Source organism: Lepus europaeus, chromosome 6 (genome assembly GCF_033115175.1).
Source record: "Lepus europaeus isolate LE1 chromosome 6, mLepTim1.pri, whole genome shotgun sequence".
Classification (NCBI taxonomy): Eukaryota; Metazoa; Chordata; class Mammalia; order Lagomorpha; family Leporidae; genus Lepus; species Lepus europaeus.
The window spans coordinates 70,323,956-70,338,246 of record NC_084832.1 but is presented as its reverse complement, the minus strand read 5'-3'; the positions used below and the strand labels follow the sequence as shown (position 1 = coordinate 70,338,246).

The 14,291-nt window shown below is 39.6% G+C and overlaps 1 non-coding gene across 1 annotated transcript; it reads right to left on the bottom strand.

Moving 5' to 3' along the window:
* Nucleotides 1-13,700: 13,700 nt before the first annotated feature.
* On the bottom strand, nt 13,701-13,832 carry LOC133762663 (small nucleolar RNA SNORA51). Its single transcript, XR_009866331.1, has one exon. It is a non-coding gene; the product is annotated as a small nucleolar RNA SNORA51 (small nucleolar RNA).
* Between the last annotated feature and the right edge of the window lie 459 nt (nt 13,833-14,291).

Here is a 14,291-nt window from a genome sequence, read left to right as displayed (position 1 = left end):
TGAAAGAAACAGGAGAGGATATACAATACATGCATCTTTCTTCTCTAACATTTAAATGTATCTGTCCTATCTCTGTTTGGCCATTTCCAGCAATGGGTCCATACTATTTAGGATGCAGGCCATTCCATATTTGGCAAGCATCTCAGGTTGGGCTACCAAGGAAGCATGCCAAAAGGGGAAACTTAGGGTGGAGGGCATTTATCAGGGAGTGCCTTTGGATTGCCATCTCAATAAGGGAGGGAAGGAGGAAGGACTGGTAGAGGAAGAAGTCCAACCACCATACAATACCAATGAAGGATTCAGCTGAACCCATGGTGGGTTTAGGCTTGCAATGGCCCCTCAGAATGGCCCCAAATTTGGGCTGGAAGATTAGGCCTTTTATGCCTCCATCTTGAGCAGCCCCTAAAGCTGGCTTCCCTGGAAAGAAGTGCCATCTTGGGCAAGAAAATCCCCACAGAAGGTTAAAAACTGAGGATCATCTTCTGGTTGTTCTCATGCATCTGGTGGAATAACTCCTTCTTTCTCCAAGAGGACCTTAGGCATCCCAGCAGTCACCTCAGCAGGTCCTGCAGATAAAACATCTGGTCTTACATTGAACCAACATCTTCCCTGTGACTGTCATGTGGGCTATTCTCTTTTAAGCCAATTCCAGTCTTGTCAGTATTTGACACACAATTCTTTACTATATTTTGGCAGCACTGTTGCTACAACACAGTCAAGCATCAGTGAATTGCAGGGATATGTTCTGAGAAATGTGTTTTTAGATGATTTTGCCATTGTGCAAACATGGACTATACTTACACAAACTAAGATGACTACCAAGTCACTTAGTGATATATTTTTTTCTAAAGATTTATTTATTTATTTGAAAGAGTTACACAGAGAAAGAAAGAGAGCCAGAGAGAGAGAGAGAGAGAGAGAGACAGACAGACAGACAGACAGAGAGAGGTCTTCTATCTGATGGTTCACTCCCCAATTGGCCACAATGGCTGGAGCTGCGCTGACCGAAGCCAGAAGGCAGGAGCTTTTTCCCATGTGGGTGCAGGGGCCTAAGGACTTGAGACATCTTCTACTACTTTCCCAGGCCATAGGCAGAGAGCTGGATTGGAAGTGAAGCAATCGGGATTCGAACTAGTGCCCATATGAGATGTAGGCACTACAGGCAGTGGCTTTACCCGATACGACACAGCGCTGGCCCCTGAGATTGTCACAGTATGTGTGGTCCATCAGTGATCAGAACATTGTCTTGTGGCACATGACTATATTGACACACCCATGTACCCGGATGTATATATATACCGTATATAACTCACATATATAATCAAAGCTGTAATATATATTTGTACATATGTTTATATACATATACTCAACTACACTTAACACCTAAGCTTCTGCTATCATCATGATTTCCTTTACTGGAGACCATAAAATGAGTCTGCTCCTCTAGGAGAACCAGATTGGGAAATCAGGAATTCTGTTTTGGATATAGGTATAAATCACTTTCAGTGGAAAATGTTGCAGAGGTGTTTGAATATATATCTGGGGATTCAAAATGCAGTTTACACTAAATAATTGAGAGTTTATGTTTTTATAGTAATTGAATATATGTGGTAGGGGTGAGATTATGAAAAGAGAGGATGAAATAATAGAGCAGAGGGAAGAAATCCATTCTGGTAGGCACGTTTGGTTTTCTTTGGTCAGAAAATGGTATTTACAATCACATAAAAATTCATTTAGTTGCCAATATTAAAAAATCAGGAGATTCCACATAATCCAACTTTAAGCTACTCTTGAAAACCTAGAAGCTCTGGTAATATTTATTTTGTATTACTGTATGCCAATAATGAACTGGGCCTAGATTTCTCCTTTAGATACTACATTTTTTCTTCGTGAGAGGACTTTTATGTGGCCTGCTTTGCTTTATTAGGTTGCTTTCTTACTCTGTGTATAATCATTGACATATTGTGAGACTTGAAGAACATCAGCATTGAAAATCTGGCATATAGAGTGAAACCTGTAATGGAGCCAGAAAGAAAAGCTAGAGACTTATAGGTGTGGAACCATGGGAGCAGTTAAGAGACACACATGATCAGCTGTGTGAAACTCTTTAGAGAACTGATACCAGCCACTCACAGGAAGGGTGGAGCATTGTGGATGGAAGCCAGACTGGAGTGGATTAAGGAATAGATGAAGGTTGGGAAAATGAAGAAAAGAATGTGCATAGCACTTTGAGAAGTGTAGATTTGAAGGTGAAGATAAATATAGGGATTAGTTGGATAGGGAAGTTAGGCTGTTTTGAAATAGGTGTAGAGGTGTTAAAGGTTAATGGAAAGAGAAATGGAAATATTCCCCCTCACAAATTTACTCTTTCACTTTTAAGTGGTTTGAACTATATTCTGAAACATGGGAAAAATGAAAATCAAAGGTGTTAGTGTGTTATTAAAAACAAGCATGTCCAAACTACTTTGGTAGTGGACAGCTTAGATTGTACAGTTAAAATTGAAAGGGAGAACTAATTAGAAGATAAAGAATTTCCTCTTTGAATTATTTAGTCCAATACTTCATGCCCACATTTTGCTTTTTACCAAGAAAATCTTGTCTGACATGCTTAATTTCTTTGGAAAGGAAGGTTTTTAATTTAAGTCTCATGCATTATTCAGATAAACAATGTCTTTGACAAAAAAGAACAGAGGCATTTTTGCATGATCTAAGTGCACAGGTAGATTATGTGACTTTGATACACTATTTTTTAAAGTGTTATTTCCCTTTATATGGGATAGGAATAAAAGTATGAGTTTTCTTACTAGAAACATTTCACAGATTCTTTTGTTGGACACATCATGAATCACTCTAGTTGACTAGAGCAGGCACTTGAGCCACAGGGCACTACAGCCATTTTGGTGGCTTCCCAGGGAGTGCTTCTCAGATGCTCAGCAAATTTCACTGCCTCATGCTGCTCAACCAGGGGCTTTGTTCTGCTTTTGGCACAGCATGGTCATATGTCTCCAACTGGCAGAAATGGTTCATAGTCCAGACTGTGGCCCAGAACCCTCAGGGTATGTGATATAGTATGGAGTAAGGACAAAACCTAAAGGACTCTCTCTCCTTTTGTGTTCATTTCTGTTAGGTAAGTCAAATTATCTTAAGCCTCACTGTGTTGTGAGGGAAGCGGAATTTTTTTTATTGTTTATTATTCTTTTGTCCTTAGAGTTGATGTGTTTGGAAGCCAGACCAGAGGTAGAGTTTTACCCCTGTATTTATTTTCAACTAGAAGTATCATAAGAATCACTTCTGGAACTTTAAAAGGTAGATTCTCAGGTTCACTCATCTACCCATAATATTTATATTTCTATAAGTTTGTCCCATATATTTGCATTTAAAATTTATTCATTTGAAAGAGAGGGAGAGAGAGCGAGTGAGAGTGAGCATTTTAGGGTTTAGTACTGAAATGCCCACAATGACTGGGACTTAGTTGGGACTGAAGTTAGCAGCTGGGAACTCAGTTGAAATCTCCACATGAGTGGCAGGAGCCTGATTACTTGAGCTATCGCTGTTGCCTCCCAGGATCTGCATTAGCAAGAAGCTAGTCAGGAGTTGCAGCCAGGAATTGAAAGCAATTACTCAGATGCAGGATGTGGACATCTTAACTGCCAAGCTAATTACCTACTCTGTATTTGCATTTTTAACAAGTTCCAAAGATGGTTGTGCTACATACTGATTGTTAAAAGCACTGTCCTATATATATTCATGTCTTTTCTCTTGGTCACCCTCCAAATAAAGAGCAGATGTTACTCGAACTTCAGATGGTTTTAAACTGACTATTTAATATGTTTCTTCATTCAACTCTTCTCAGTTCTTCATCTAATCAATAGAATCTTTGAAGTGTATGTCTGAAATATACAGACAGAACTAAGTGACAGCCATGTTCATGAATATAGAGTTTTCATTCCTTCTCTCTCCCTCTCTCTCTCTTCTCCCTCTATCTCTCCCTCTCTCCATTCTTCCATCTTCTACCTACCCATCTATCTTAATTTATTCATTCATTCATTCATGGCATGTTTATTTATATTTGTTGAGCAACTTCTATGTGCTAACTGCTATGGATATAAAGGTGAGAATGGCAAACCAGGTCCATCAATTCACCGGGGGGGGGGGAGTCATTAACCAAATGATTACATGAAGATGTAATTACTTGGTATACACAAACAACACCATGGCTAAGAAAGAACTTTTAAGATCAGTCCCATTCACAATAGCTACAAAAATTTTAAATACCTTAGGATAAATTTAACCAAGGATAGAAAGATTTCTATAAGGAAAATTATAAAACATTAAGGAAAGAAATAGAAGAAGAATCAAAAAATGGAAAAATCTTCCATGTTCATGGATTGGAAGATTTAATATAAAAATGTTCATACTACCCAAAGCAGCTTACAGATTCAATGCAATACCAATACCAAAGACATTCTTCTCAGATCTAGAAAAAATGACCCTAAAATTCATAGGAAATCACAAGAGACCCTAAATTTCTAAAGCAATCCTAAACAATAGAAATAAAGATAGAAGATCACAATCCAAGATTTCAAGATATATTACAGGGCCGTTATAATCAAAACAGCTTGATACTGGCACAAAAATAGGCATGCAGACCAATGGAACATAATAGAAACACCAGAAATTAATCTATTCATCTACAACCAACTAATATTTGACAAATGAGCTAAAATCACTTCCTAGATCTCTGTATGCAGAAGAATAAAACAAGACCCTTATCTTACCCCATATATAAAAATAAACTCACAATGGATCAGGGATCTAAATATAAGACCTGAAACCATCAAATTACTGGAGAAAAACATAGGGGAATAACTGCAAGGTATTGGCATAGCCAACGATTTCTTGGTTAAGATCACAGAAGTACAGGCAATGAGAGCAAAAATAGACGAATGAGATTACATCAAGCTAAGAAGCTTCTGAACTGCAAAGGAAACAACAAAGTGAAGAGGCAACTGACAGAATGGGAGAAAATATTTACAAAGTATACATCTGATATAGGATTAATGTCCATGATCTATCAAATGGTCAAGAAACTCAATGATAATAACAAGAAGTCCAGTTAAGAAATGGGCTAAGGATATGAACAGGCATTTTTCAAAGGATGAATCACAAATGGCCAACAGACACATGAAAAGGTGCTGGATCACTAGCCATCAGGGAAATGCAACTAAAAACCATAATGAGGTTCTACCTCACCCTAGTTAGAATGACTATCATCCAAAAGCAAAAAACAACAAATGCTAGTGGGGATGTAGGGGAAAAGGTGCCCTAATACACTGTTTGTGGTCATGTAAACTAGTACAACCATTGTGAAAGACAGTCTGGAGATTCCTCAGAAATCTGAAAATAGATCTACCACAACCATCCTACTGCTGGAAATATACCCAAATGAAAAGAAACCTGCATATGAAAGAGTTATCTATACCCCTATGTTTATAGTAGCTCAACTCACAATAGCTAAAATAGGTAATCAACCCAAATGTCCACCAAATGATGACTAGAGAAAGAAATTGTAGTATATATACACATGATGGAACACTACTCAATCATAAAAAGGAATGAAATCCTGTCTTTCACAACAAAATGAATGCAACTAGAGACTATTATACTTAGTGAAATAAGCCAGTCCCCAAAAGACAAATATCATGTTTTCCCTGATTTGTGTTAACTAATATATAGAGTACAAAGAATGTAATGTATATGAGTGAGATTGACATTTTCAGGTTTGATTATTGTTTGTAGCCCTTGTCTATACTGTTAAGGAACAGTGGTTTTTCTATTTACTACTTGTTAAATTCTTTGTTTATTGGAGGATTAGGTTTTTGTTATTGTTAATAAAATTGAATGCACAAATTGTGAAAATTAAAAATAAGGAAAGAATGAGGAAGGTAGGAGTGAAGGAAGGTGAGAAGTATCATTATGCTTTAAACCTGCATATGAAATACATAAAATTTGTTTCTTTATATAAACAAAACAAAGTAAAAATAAACTGTGATAAAAGCCACAAGGGTTGAGGTGAGATTAGTAACTTTAGAACTGAACTGTGAAGCCAGGGAACATTATCAGATGAAGTAAACTTTTGTTAAACTATGAAGGGTGCAAGATGTATCAATAATTTAAATAATTTTAGATTAGTTCTTTAAGTGGACTGCAAAAGGTGAAAATCCTGGATGTGAGTTTATTTTAAATTTCAATATTTTCTCACATTTTTCTCTAATTTTTAAATTCATTTAAAAAGTTTTAAACAAGTTCTTTATTTGAAAAAAAAACAGAGTTACAGGGAGATGGATATATATATATATATATATATATATATATATATATATATATATACTCTTCCACTCACTGGTTCATGAGCCAAATTGCCAAAACAGTCAAGTCTTGGCCAGGCCAAAACCAGGAGTCTGGGACTCCATCCTGGTCTCTTACATGGGTGGCAGGGGACCAACTAATTGGACCATCTTGTGATGCTTTCCCACATGCATTAGAGGGAGCTGAATTGGAAGTGGAGCAGCCAAGACTCAAACCACAGTTAGTATGAGTTGTTGATGTCTCAGGCAGTGGCTTAACCTGTTGCTCCACAACTATGCTGCAGCCCCAATTTTCTTTTTAAGAGTTCAAACTTCCAGAACAGTTGCAAATACAGTACATGGATTTTTTTTTTTTTACCTTGAACCATTTCAAAGTTTCCAATGTTGCATCCCATCATCCCAGAGTACTTTATGTGCATTTCCTTCAAATAAGGATTTTTAAATATTATATATAAACACAATATGGTAATTAAATTCTGAGAATTAACATTGATTCTTTGCCAATTTTTCCAAATCAAGTCATTAGCAATCAAAGATCCTATTTGAAATTCATGTTACATCTAGTTATCATGGTTATGTAGTTGGCTTTTATATATATTTGCTTAAGATTTACATTTACTATTTATTCAAATTGTTAGAGGTAAAGAGAGAGAGAGAGAGAGAGAGAGGGATCTCATTCACTGGTTCGCTCTCTAAATACCTGCAACAGCCAGGACTGAGCTGGGCCAAAGCCAGGAGCCAAAAATTCAAGCCAAGTTTGCCATGTGGATGGTGGGGACCCAAGTACTTGATGTACTGGTGACTTCCACTGTATGTATTAGCAAGGAGCTGGAATCAGAAGCAGAGTTGGGACTTGAACCCAGCTTAAATGAGTTGTAGGCATCCCAAGCAATGTCTTTACTGCCATGCTAAACAGCTGCTCTGGCTTTTATCTTAAACTCAATCTTCGACTTTCAGGACTCTGTGATTCCTGTTCTTGTCTTGATCATTCTGGGCTTCCTCTATGCCTCTCATTCCACCTATCACTTCTGGTTCCTGCTCAGACACCACTGCCCCTCCATAGGATGTCTTCTATGTGGTTCTCTCCTCATTCCACTTGAGCTAGGGCATATCACACTAGGAAGATTTCTGTGGCCACACTCTCCAGCTTGCTCAGGCTGACATCCTGGTTTGGGCTTCCTTTTCAAGTTAATGCATTCCTTATCCCACACCTTGTGCTGAGTCATCTTATATGGGGAGACATCCTCCTCAGGCTGCATGGTCTCTGCTAAGATTTCAACAGCTTTTGTGTCACCAAACTCACATTGATGTTTAAACCCCCAACTCTTACAGTTAATGGATTAATGTTGACAGACTAATAGTGGAGACTAGATTTAATTTTGGCATCTAGGAGATAGGCTTAGTGGGTGGTCTTCAGGTCACTGGGGGCCTCATCTCATGTTTTTCTCATGTTATTCCCAGTCACTTCACAAGATGGTTGTTTATATAAGCTGAATGTGCTTTTGGTCTCTCTTTGCTTCCTGGCTAATCAAGTGATCATCCCTCAGACAATCTTTGGCCTCATCAGATGACAGTCTCATGGGGTCAATTAATCTGGGACTCTGAACTGCCAATCTGAGAGCCAAAATAAACCAACTTCTCTCCTAAGATGCTCCTCTCAACTATTTTAGAAGTAGCAAAAATCTGACTAATATAGAAAATTAGGGCTGGAAAAGTAGATTTCTTACTATTTATCTGAAGATGTGGAGGAGCCTTTGGAATAGGTTTACTGGAAAGATTGGAAGAGTCTGGAGGAACATGCTGGAGAAAGTCTAGAATGCTGTATGTGGAACACTTTGGGTAATTCTGGTGATGGCTTAGAAGACCAGAATGCAGGCAAAAATGTGGACTGGAAAGGCCTTATTGACGTCTCAGATTTAAATAAGAAATCAACTGAGTATCTGACTAAAGGCCATCCTGTGAGAATGAACTGGCCTTAAAAGCTTGTAAAGTATTACAGAGAAACACCACTGAGACCCTGTCTGTGTAGTATCTGTAAAGAGCTATTAATCTTATCCACAACGTTGATTTGATTTTGATGATGAACACACTGGGTCTGTTTCATTTTAGTCATCTGCTGCAAACCTGTGCAGTTCTTTGTATAAAACATTCTTTATCTATTCCCAGAAATGTCTTTTTTAAAAAAATATTTAATTTATTCTCATCTACTTGAAAGTACGAGATAGAAATAGAGATAGTGATAGAGAAAGAGATATAGATAGACTTTGCATTCCTTGGTTCACACCCAAATGCCTGCAAAAGCCCCAGGCTGAGTCCAAAGCCTGGAACTCATTATCTGTTGCCTCCCAAGATGTTTTAGAAGAAAGCTGGATCTAAAGTGGAGTAGCAGGGATTTAAATATGGTATGTGGGCATACCAAGTGGTGGCTTCACCCATTGTTGCATAACACTTGCCCCTCCACCAATGATATTTTATTACCCTTCTTTTCAGCATATCCTGTCTCTAAAAGGTGTTTGTAACCAATCATGTTCTAGAAGCAGTAATCTCCAACCTGTAAGAAATTCATTCCCACTTACCTAAAGCTTGCTTACTTGGGCCAAACTAAGGTATGCTCACTGTGTAATGATAAACAGAATTTCACTGTCATGGATACATATATTAAGACTAGAATCTTAACATTTGGAACACTTTCCCAGAGTCATCAGAGATCCTTGGACTTGTTTCTACCTGGCCTAGGTCACTCATATTCTGGTCTGATAAACCTTATATTAGTTTTTTTTATATAGCCTTTTCATGTTCTTTGACAGTAGCTACATGGTGGAAAAGAAACTAGATGTTTTATGTCCATGTCCTCAGACTCTTGGTGGTTTGGTGGGAGGAGATGATAAGGCAGCAAAGAGTTCAGGCGGCAGCATTATTGGCCACTACTATTAAGTTTTACTATGAGAACCAGGAACAAAAAGGGGCAGCACAGACTTGAAGAATTCGCAGCCTGATCTGAGATGGAAAGAAGACAAAGTGGAGTGTTTGGGATAGGAGAATGCAGCAGAGAAACTGCTTGCTCAAAGAGATCAATGCCAGTAAAAGGGAGCCATATGTTAATGGGAAAGTAAATGGGAGAGACCTGAAGGCATTCAGAGATCTTCAAGGCAATCTCTTTCACTACATTCCCACTACAGGCTCAGAATTGCAGGTTTGTTTCAAATATCTTCCAGGGCAGAATCCTTTAAATAAAGAGCCCCAGGATACCCTGCTTGCACATGACCAGCTCCAAATTCTTCCTTGTTGATTACAGGCATGCTCTCAGAGTGGTGAATCGTGGCATCACCCACACAATGCTAGTGTTCCAGGTGCAGAATGTGAGTTAGGGGATCATGGTGACTTCAGTGAGGTTTCAAAAGTGAGCTCAGGAGGCCAACAAGGGTTGTGCTACCGGGCTAGTGGCCCTACATGGAGCAGTACATAATGAAGCTTTGAGAGTAGAGTGCTAAGCAGATACCAGAAAAGTAGAGGTGCTATCAACGTGAGACACCTGCTGAGGAAAGCTGCAACCAGTGTGCCACCAACACCAGCATGTAGCCTCAGAGAGCAGCCATGTGAGCAGAGACCAGCAGAGCTAGGGACACTGCCACCTGGATTTAAAAGGATGTTTCAGATAAACTGAGGGCCAAGAAAAGAAAGCAGTCACATGGACAAGGTCATTGAAAAGAGCCTCCACTAGGGCAATATCAAGTAGAAAGAAAGTGAGGTCAGAGTTGCCATGGATGGGGCCGACGCTGTGGCGCAGCAGGTTAATACCCTGGCCTGAAGCGCCCATATGGGATGCCGGTTTGAGACCTGGCTGCTCCACTTCCAGTCCAGCTGTCTGCTATGGCCTGGGATAGCAGTAGAGGGTGGCCCAAGTCCTTGGGCCCCTACACCTGTGTGGGAGACCCAGAACAAGCTCCTGGCTCCTGTCTTTGGATCGGCGCAGCTCTGGCCATTGAGGCCATCTGGGGAGTGAACCAGTGAATAGAAGGCCTCTCTCTCTCTCTCTTTCTCCCTCCTTCTCAACTCTCTGTGTAAATAAATAAATCCTTAATAACAAAAGAGTTGCCATGGAGATTCTCCAACAGGACAATTCCTGCAGATAGGAGATGCCAATCTGTGGGAACTAAAGCTTGGGCTAGCAAGGCTGTAGCCAGAGGCTGCATAACTTGTTGGGAGAGAGCCCCCACCACAGTGTGCTCAGGATGCCAGACATGAAACTTTGAAACTAATTGTTTGCCCTACTTGTTTTTGGGTCTTGCTTGGACATACTTCATCTTTTCTATTTCCCTGTCTCCTCCTTTTGGAAAGGAAATATATACCCTGTGCCTGTCCTTCCATTGCCTCTTGGAATATATAACTTGTTTTTGATTGTACAGGTTCACAGATGGAGGAATTTGCTTTGAATCTCAAATGAGGCTGTGCACTTTTGAATTAATTTTGGACTAAGTTAAGACTTTGGGACTTTTGGGGACACTCTGCATTGTGGGATAGACATCAACTCATAGAGGTAAGGCATGAAATGCCATGGTTTGAAAAATAGTTTGGGGGTAACCGAGAGGCACATGTGTTAAAAGTATTTTTTGTGTGTGCTTGTCTGGGTCTTTTTCCCCCCAGGAACTTTTTATTTAAGGTATACAAACTTCAAGCATTTCATAAATGTAACTTTAGGAACAAAGTGATCATTCCCACCATACTTACCCTCCTACCTTTCCTCATCTTCTCTCTTCTATTGCCATTCTTATTTTCTACTTTGATCTATTTTCAATTAAATTTATACATAGAAGATTAACAAATACTACGAAATTAACAAATACTATTAACATATATACAAATAATATTATATATAATATATATAAATAATATATACAAATAATATTAACAAATACTATTAACAAATACTATGAAAAAAATTGTTACTCAACAGTTTTGATTTCTTCTATGATCCACTGTTCATTCAGGACCATGTTGTTCAGTCTTCATGTGTTTGCATATGTCCTAGAGATTCCTGAATTGCTGATTTCCAGCTTCATCCCATGGTGGTCAGAGAAGATGTGTGGTATGATTTCATTTTTTTTTTGAATTTACCAAGTCTTGCTTTATGGCTTAGTATGTGGTCTATCCAAGAGAAAGTTCCACACACTGGTGAGGAGAATGTCTATTCTGAAACTGTAGGATGAAAAAAACCCTCAATTTATGGATTGTATGGATTTCTTTAATTCATGGATTTGCTTCTGATGGCTTCTAAGTAATCCTATGATTATTTTTTGAATTCCATTTCTGGCAGTTCTTCAATCTCTTTTTATTTTTCTATTCTAGTACTGAAGTGTTGTGTTCCTTTGGAAGCATCATGTTGTCTACCTTATTCTTGTTTCTTGAATTAAGGCATTTATTTTTAGGCATTCATGGAGATTCTTGTTGGTTTTCTTTCCCCTGTGATGACTTATCTTTTAACTATACCTCTGGCTTAATGGAATATCTGCTCTTTCAGTGAAAAGAGCTGTGTGTTAGGGTATTAAGTTTTGATTCCTAGAGTCTTGTGATAGTGGATTAAGGATGGAGTTAATCGAGTTATGATGTCTGAAGATGGGGTCTTGGAAAGTGGTTAGATTTATCAGGTTATTAGAGTGGATCCCCTGTGATGGGATGATTGTGGTTCCATAAAGAGAGAGAAAAAAGTGACGGAAGAACATGGTCTCTCCACCTCTGCTTCCTGGCTTCTCATGTAGTCATCCCTCTGGCATCCTCCAGTTTCACTAGATGCCTAACCAACAGACCTGTCTGACTGTAGACTGTAAGCTTCCAAACGTTAAGCTGAAATAAACCTGCTGACTCAGACACTGGATACCACCTTCCCCTTGAACATCATCCTCACTCCAATCAGGCTCTGACACCTTGCTCTCTATGTTGCTTGGAGTTCTCTTCTATTCATGTTTTTCCAGCTTTTGCTACTTTATTATAATATTTTCTCTATGCATTTAAAAATGCTGATAATTAGCCATGGCAGTATCTTTGATCCTGTTTGTGTAAAACACATTTTATCAAACCATTATGAATGTTTCCTAAGTTTAAAACTCTATGAACATAATATTATTTGTCTGCCATTGTAAATTTCTGCTTTAGGATAGACCCTAGAGGACTGGCTAGGTAAAAGTTTCAACTTTTGTTTCCTTTTTTTTTTTGACAGGCAGAGTTAGACAGTGAAAGAGAGAGACAGAGAGAAAGGTCTTCCTTCCATTGGTTCACTCCCCAAATGGCTGCTACAGCCGGCACGCTGCGCCAATCCAAAGCCTGGAGCCAGGTGCTTCCTCCTGGTCTCCCATGCGGGTGCAGGGCCCAAGGACTTGGGCCATCCTCCACTGCCTTCTCAGGACACAGCAGAGAGGTGGACTGGAAGAGGAGCAACTGGGACAGAATCCGGCGCCCCAACCGGGGCTAGAACTGGAGTGCACCGCAGGTGGAGGATTAGTCTAGAGAGCCGTGGCGCCTGCCCAACATTTGTTTCAAAAGAGTTTTGTACTTGAAAGGCAGAGTTACACACACACACACACACACTGAAAGAGAGAGACAGGGAGGGAGAGAAAGAGAGAGAGAGAGTACAATCTTCCATCTGTAGGTTCACTCCCCAAATGGCCGCAGCAGCTGGGGCTGGGCTGAGTAGAAGCCAGAAGCCAGGAGCTTCATCTGGGCCTCCTAAATGGGTTACAGGGGTTCAAGCACTTGGGTCATCTTATGATGCTTTCTCAGGCACATTAGCAGGATGTTGGATTGGAAGGGGAACTGCTATACCTGAAGCAAGTCACAGAGAAGTGCCACACATTGAGAATTTGGAATGAGTCCTTTATTAAGCTGGCAGCTAAGATCATGCTCACACCTCTAGATCTCTGGATCCAGAACAGAGGCAAGGGTTGATCTTTTAAAGCTGAAAGTCACAGTCCCATTTTGGGGGGAACAAATGGGAACACGGTACAGGGAGGTTAACATTTGGCCTTTATTATTTTACCAAACAACTGCAGGTGCTATTCAGAACAATTAAGGGTGCTGAATTTACTGCCAAACAGTGTTCAGTGGAGGAGAGTTCTTGGAGCCACAGCCTGGGTTTTGAAAAGTCCTGGAGTTGGTCACATGATAGGAGGGTAGTGGTGGAAATGGTGCCATTGGGCAATATGGAGTCACATCAGTTTCTCGTGCCGCTTCAGAACAGTTAGGACTGAAACTGGCACTCATAGGATGCTGGTATCACAGGATGAGGCCTAACCTACTTCACCACAACACTGCTGGCCCCAAACATCTTTTTTTTTAATTCCATGTCTTTCCATTCACAATACTGACCTTGCATGAGGCCTGGGCTGAAGTGTTTATGGGGAAGGTTTACTCTGCCTCCTCTTTCTATACAGTCAGTGTCAGAACACAGCCTGTGGTAAGCACCGGAAAGCTATTCCCAAACATTTTAAAGTTTCATTAATTGTTTTTTTGTTTGTTTTTTGAGAGAGAAAGAGAGAGAGAGATTGAAATCTTCCATCTGCTGCTGCACTCCCTGAATGCTTGCAACAGCAAGGGCTGGCCAGTCAAAACTGAGAACTAGGAATTCAATTTAGGTCTTCCCCATGAGTTGTAAGGGACCCTAGTGCTTGAGCCATTAGCTGCTGATTCCAAGGGTATACATTAGGAGGAAGCACTGGAATTGGGAGTGGAACTAAGACAGGAACCCAGGCCAGTGTCCTAAGCAGAACCTTACATCAAATGCTTGCTCCCCAACTTTCTTGATATATATTTTCAAATAACCATTTCAGAAATGTTATATATTCAATGATTCCTATGTTAATTTATGAAGGCTATGCCATGTCAATAAAAATAGATTTTAAAAAGCAGGTATATGTTGATCATAAAGTTTGT